General features: G+C 28.7%; 1 protein-coding gene across 1 annotated transcript in view; it reads left to right on the forward strand.

The window, feature by feature from the left end:
* Positions 1-7327, forward strand: part of LOC124419648 — a 25503-nt gene that overhangs the window by 17772 nt on the left and 404 nt on the right. The window lies entirely within an intron of this gene.

Below are 7327 nucleotides of genomic sequence, written 5' to 3' on the forward strand. Positions count from 1 at the left end.
AAAGTATTGTGTCATGGTCAAATAATAATTGAATCGAATATTCTTCCACTTGGAGAGTTAACAGAAGAAGCTCAGGAAGCGAGGAATCGAGATTTTAAGCATGTTCAAAAAAAGCTATTATATTAACTGATGATATTGTATTAAATTGTGTTTTATATTTCGGTGGGCAGGAAAGGTGGTTTGTGTGGGGTGATTTAGGTGTTGTTGTGCGTGGCTCATAATAAAATTATATTTTTTTTATTGTATATACAATGTTATTGTCTTTAATAAAATAATTAACTAAATAACTTTTAAAAATTGTCCAAATATTTTATTCAACACCAAATGTATGTTCTGTCATACTTAATACTAAAATATGAAAAAGATGAAATTAAAGGACACAGGTTTAAATGAACATATTTTTAAATGTAATTGAGATATTGACTTTTTTGTAAAGGGTCGAGAATTTCCATATCTAACTAAAAAAAGATATTAAGGGATAAATATGGACTAAATTGTTGTAGCTATCTGCGACCCTATTAAAATTTTGATATAAATCATAGTTTTAGAAATTTAACAAATATGTAATATACGACAAAATCTTTATTTATGAACAAAACTCAATGAAATCTTCAACGCTTGTTAAATTTGTCATTTCAAATAAGAAAATGTAAAAAAATGAAAAGGTCAAAGGGCATACCGCAATTCCCAAAAATAGGAATGAAAATCCCAAAAATGGGATTTTTTACATTTTTGCCCATAGGGCCCACATTTCTTTCAGGGTTGGGAAAATACTTTTGGAGTAAATAGAAAACATATTGAGGTTTCCAAAACTGCTTTCAGTTTTCTGATCCCAGTTTTGGGATTTTAGAACATGTCGCCCAAAGTTGAAGTTTTGATAAAAAATAAGTCATATTCGGAAGGACGCAGTGACAACATTTTCAAAAAAATAGGACAAGTGTTTTACGCCAAAGCGTTCTGCGTAAAGATACCTTTTAGAAAACTATAAAATTGTTATATGTTCTTAAAGAAAATTTTATTTTATTAATAAAAGAGTTAAGACACATTTTGGGCAAAAAAACGGCAAAAATCTAAAATTTTTTGAATTTTTAAATTAAAAATGTATATTTTTGGATCTGTAAATGATATTGATCTGATATTTTTTGTATATTATTGGAAATTTTGTTGTCTAACGAACAAGAAAAAAATCAGTCCATTTGGTCCAAAATTACGCCCGGTATTCAAAAAAAGGCGGACCAAGGTATGGTAAATTTTGTATCACTAAATTTTTAAATGCCTATAACTCGGATATTATAAGAGATAAGTATGTTCCAAGCATGTTTTTTCAGAAAGTATAAAAATCTTTGTATTTGGGTGAAAAACAAAAAAATGGCACCAGTTTAAAAATTTTACATTTTACTTTGAGCCGCCACAGCTCCGTCCCTGGGGCATCTGCGGGGTTCATCTTCAAAACTTAAACTCGAATACTCCTTTGCTATGCTCACGCCAAATTCTATCCCGATCGGATCAGCCGTTTAGAAATGCCAGATTTATTTCCAAAAAATTTCCATTCTGCCCCACTGTGCATCGGACTGTCGAGAAGTTGTCTCTTTATATAGATTTTCGCAAAAGAGATCTGCTTCTGATTGATTAGATATTTGCGGAATTTCCTCTATTTCCCAGAATTTTCTTAATATTGAGCTAACACTTTCATTTTCGCTTTGTAAGTTGTCTATAGCCGTAAGTGAAATTGTGTGCAATTTCATTGGACCGTAAATGTACCAGCCATAAATAGAATTCTGAGCAATCAAATTACCTAAAACGTTTTTCTTTAGACCATCAAGTATGATGTGAGGAATTATGTCACTTCCTAGCAGCATATCTATTTGAGCAGATATTAAGAAATTGGGATCAGCTAAGAATAAGTCTCTGATGTCGGAGAGATCAGAAATTTCTATTGAACAGCTAGGCATGAAATTTGTCAAATTGGAAACAATTATGACTTTTGTTGTTAAATTGAATTCATGCCTTTGATTGTATAAAGTAATAGAACTTACTTTATTAGCATTCGCTACTACTGTACCACCCAATCCGCAGATTTCGAAATTTACATTTTCCGTAATCAGGTTTAGCCTTTTTGAAATTCTATTAGTCAGAAATGATCTTTTTGAACCATAATCTATCAGTGCTCTGACTGCAAATGGCTCACCACAGTGCAACATTTTAACAAGCGCTGTTGGATGTAAAATATCATCCTGATTAACGGTTAAATGGGCCTGAGTGTTAGTTGCATCTGTAGTTGATTTGTAATAGCATGGATTTCCTGAGAGATCAGTACTTTCTTCTGTGTATTCATTCTCAATATCTATCGGATCCGCATGTAAAGCGTTAACCGACGAATTTTTCTAAGTAATCTTTTTTTGAGAATTTAGATTATCATTTTTATTCAAATGTAACATGCTGTAATGTTTATTACCACATTGATCACATCTGTTTACACTTGTACATTCAGAAACTTTATGAACTGGTAATAAACAGTTAATACAGATTTGATTCTGTGTGACAAAATCGTTTCGTTGCTGCTTAGAGAAGTTTGAAAATTTTTGACAAAATCTTAAGTAATGATTTTTGTCACATAACTTACAAAGAGGCACCCGAAGGGCTTTGTTATTTTTCTGGTATTATTAGAATTATAATTCGTTTGATTTCCTTCATTAAGTATTCCTACTACTCTGTGTCTTTTTATTAGAAATTGCTCCATTTTAGACCATGATGGCAATATCTAGTTCGTCGTTAGAGATTGCTCCCAAAGAGCGAGGGTCTCACTAGGTAGTTTTGTCGAACAAAGGTTGTTTGTATTTTATTAATCGCTTCAGCGGATTCAGTTTTAGCAGGTGGAATATTGAAAACAGCCTTCAATTGTATATCTACAAGAACCCTTTTGTTTTCGTAGCGTGCTCGTAAAGCACCCCATTCTAACGAAAAACTTTCATTGGTCAATGGATATTTATTGACAATGGAACTTGCTTCACCCTTCCTTCTTAAGTACAATAACTTTTGTACGTCTGGCATTCTTATTTTACTGATGTAAACAGCACTGAACATGTCTCTAAATGAAGGTCACTCTTCATAGTAACCATGAAAGTCAGGTGCATCGCGGATTCTCTCATGTCCAATACATTTACCACCAAAGTTTAAACGGTCAGATCCATTTTTTACATTTTCTGCAAATAATCGACATTTTTAATGGAACCACGTGATGAAATGAGACATATTTAACTTACCAGATCTTTTTTTATATTTTAATTCGGTTAGAAGTATTTTAAGATGGGGTACAATATTAGCTACTGTTTTCTAAAAAATATAATAATTAAAAATTAATAAATTTATTTATTTATTGTTTTGAATCAATAAAAACATTACCTTTCATGAACATTTTTCCAATAACTTGGAATTAAACCGTCTATAAAGATCTGAAATTACTAAGTAATGGAGTATTTTTTAATTTATTTACAGTCACTAACGATAGAAACACCTTAACGACCCTAAACGGGATATTGCTTTTGACACTAATATTGCAATACTATTTTTTGTTTGCTCTCTTCTAATACTTAGGTTCAATATCTTGGGAACGGCATGCTAAATATTAAGAATATTAGTATCATATGATAGGTCAAAGAAAGACCTGGTGTTAATAACTAAAAAAGTACCTATAATTAGAATAATTAAATCCAAAGCTATATGAAAATTAATAAAATTGTATTTATTTAAAAAGGTGGGTTTAAAACTATCTGATTTCAATATTAAATAAATTATATGGGCAATTTCGTGTCGAGTGACCAAGTCAAAAAATAATTTATGTATAAAACAGTAGTATTAATTTCAATATAATGATTCCAGACCTAAACGCGCAAATAGTTTTAAAAATATTGAAAGTTAAGATTTAACTCAAATAAATCTAAATATGTTAAAAATGCAATGTTCATCAAATGAAAGTCGAAATGTACAACTTGAAAAAGTCTTTAAATCACACATCCGCAGAGCGAAAAATTTTCTTTCCACACTAACACTACTTCACTTTTTGTTTTTGCATTCCATGCACTGCAAGAAAAGTTTGTAAAATTTACTGTTTTTAGTATAGTGACTTCAATACTTTACAGTGTACTGTATTATAAATAACAAAAAACATTAAAATATCTGGATTTTTTATGAGTGGGATTGGAAAAAATTTAAACATTGCTCTCGGAAATGCATTTATTTGCAAATAAATAAAAGTAAAGAAATAATGGAAGATTTGGAAAAATGAAACAAATAATGGATCATTAGGTGTATAAAAATATCATCCAAGAACTTTTGGGCTCATATACAGTGCTATAAATGTCAACTAATTGAAAATATTTACGAGATAATGTTGTAAATTGGCTTGTATATCAAGAATTAACATAGTAGCGGCTGATACATTTGTGCAGCCGTTCATTCATTTTTATTGAAATTCCTATTATTTTTTACAATTAGAGTGTGAGCCAATCGGTAACAATTTGCTTGAAAATGTAAATTTTTGATAGATATGAGGTGAATAAAACTTTACTAGCTCATAGAGCTACATAAATTTTTGACAAATAAAAAGAAAAATTTGAAAATCCAAAAAATAAAATATATTATAATTTTAGTTTATAATACATTTGTGATTGTAGAAAATTCATTTTAATAATAATAAAACAATAAAAGTGTTTCTTTTTTAAAATAAATGCAGATTTTCTTGTGAAAGTTGTAACAATTGTCAAAATTTCATCAAATCCAAAAAGATTTTGTTTGGCACAGCAAAAGTGATAATATTTTTCAGCATAAGAAAATTTTATTTTACCAAAGAACTTTGCTGCCGTTTGGCACACAGCCTTACTAGAAAAATTTTTTTCAAATAAATTTTTTTAAGATTTAATTGATCATTTTTCTCTATATATTTTAAAATTAAAATAAATATTAAATATCAAACATTCTCATATGTAAAAATAACTTTCGGCAAACAAGAACTTTTCTTTATGTTTAACAACAGAGATTTCTCCATATGTAACTCCATCAAAAAACTTCCAAGCTCTCAATCTCTTAGTTTGGAAGTTACGTACGTGTGTTGGAAAATAAACCAGAGAGCTCAATTGAGAGCTCGCTGCGCTTGTATGCTTTATTCTTCTTGATATAGTTGAGTACTATCGTATGTAAATTATATTAAGAGAATTTTAATGAGAATAAAGCTGGTAAATAAAAGAAAAAACCACCACCAAAAATATTAACACTTTTGCTGTGCCAAACGAAATCTTTTTGGATTAGATGAAATTTTGATAATTGTTACTACTTTCACAAGAAAATCTGCATTTATTTTAAAAAAGAAACACTTTTATTGAAATTTTTAACATAAAAACCATTTAATTTGATTTAAAAAAATTTAATTACACGCTATAGTATTTTTTTAATGCAAATTTTAATGTTTTCATGTAAAAAAAGACATAATTATTTATTTTACATAAGCATAATATCAACAGTACGAATCAGTTTAAAGAGGAATGTCAAAAACAATCATGAAAATCCCAAATCATGTTTGTTTTCTTACCCCCCATTCTCCTCTTCCCCGCTCACCACCAATCACCGACAAACATGAAAACAGACGTCTGGGCAAACATGAAAAAAAATCATCGTGAAAATTGGGTGTAAGGCTGTGTGCCAAACGGCAGCAAAGTTCTTTGGTAAAATAAAATTTTCTTATGCTGAAAAATATTATCACTTTTGCTGTGCCAAACAAAATCTTTTTGGATTAGATGAAATTTTGACAATTGTTACTACTTTCACAAGAAAATCTGCATTTATTTTAAAAAAGAAACACTTTTATTGTTTTATTATTATTAAAATGTATTTTCTACAATCAAAAATGTATTATAAACTAAAATTATAATATATTTTATTTTTTGATTTTCAAATTTTTCTTTTTATTTGTCAAAAATTTATGTAGCTCTATGAGCTAGTAAAGTTTTATTCACCTCATATCTATCAAAAATTTACATTTTCAAGCAAATTGTTACCGATTGGCTCACACTCTAATCGTAAAAAATAATGGGAATTTTAATAAAAATGAATGAACGGCTGCACAAATGTAACAGCCGCTACTATGTTAATTCTTGATATACAAGCCAATTTACAACATTATCTCGTAAATATTTTCAATTAGTTGACATTTATAGCACTGTATATTAGCCCAAAAGTTCTTGGATGATATTTTTATACACCTAATGATCCATTATTTGTTTCATTTTTCCAAATCTTCCATTATTTCTTTACTTTTATTTATTTACAAATAAATGCATTTCCGAGAGCAATGTTTAAATTTTTTCCAATCCCACTCATAAAAAATCCAGATATTTTAATGTTTTTTGTTATTTATAATACAGTACACTGTAAAGTATTGAAGTCACTATACTAAAAACAGTAAATTTTACAAACTTTTCTTGCAGTGCATGGAATGCAAAAACAAAAAGTGAAGTAGTGTTAGTGTGGAAAGAAAATTTTTCGCTCTGCGGATGTGTGATTTAAAGACTTTTTCAAGTTGTACATTTCGACTTTCATTTGATGAACATTGCATTTTTAACATATTTAGATTTATTTGAGTTAAATCTTAACTTTCAATATTTTTAAAACTATTTGCGCGTTTAGGTCTGGAATCATTATATTGAAATTAATACTACTGTTTTACACATAAATTATTTTTTGACTTGGTCACTCGACACGAAATTACCCATATAATTTATTTAATATTGAAATCAGATAGTTTTAAACCCACCTTTTTTAAATAAATACAATTTTATTAATTTTCATATAGCTTTGGATTTTATTATTCTAATTATAGGTACTTTTTTAGTTATTAACACCAGGTCTTTCTTTGACCTATCATATGATACTAATTAGCATGCCGTTCCCAAGATATTGAACCTAAGTATTAGAAGAGAGCAAACAAAAAATAGTATTGCAATATTAGTGTCAAAAGCAATATCCCGTTTAGGGTCGTTAAGGTGTTTCTATCGTTAGTGACTGTAAATAAATTAAAAAATACTCCATGACTTAGTAATTTCAGATCTTTATAGACGGTTTAATTCCAAGTTATTGGAAAAATGTTCATGAAAGGTAATGTTTTTATTTATTCAAAACGATAAATAAATAAATTTATTAATTTTTAATTATTTTATTTTTTAGAAAACTGGTAAGTTATATATGTCTTATTTCATCACGTGGTTCCATTAAAAATGTCGATTATTTGCAGAAAATGTAAAAAATGGATCTGACCGTTTAAACTTTGGTGGTAAAT

This window comes from Lucilia cuprina, chromosome X, assembly GCF_022045245.1.
Source record: "Lucilia cuprina isolate Lc7/37 chromosome X, ASM2204524v1, whole genome shotgun sequence".
Lineage (NCBI taxonomy): Eukaryota > Metazoa > Arthropoda > Insecta > Diptera > Calliphoridae > Lucilia > Lucilia cuprina.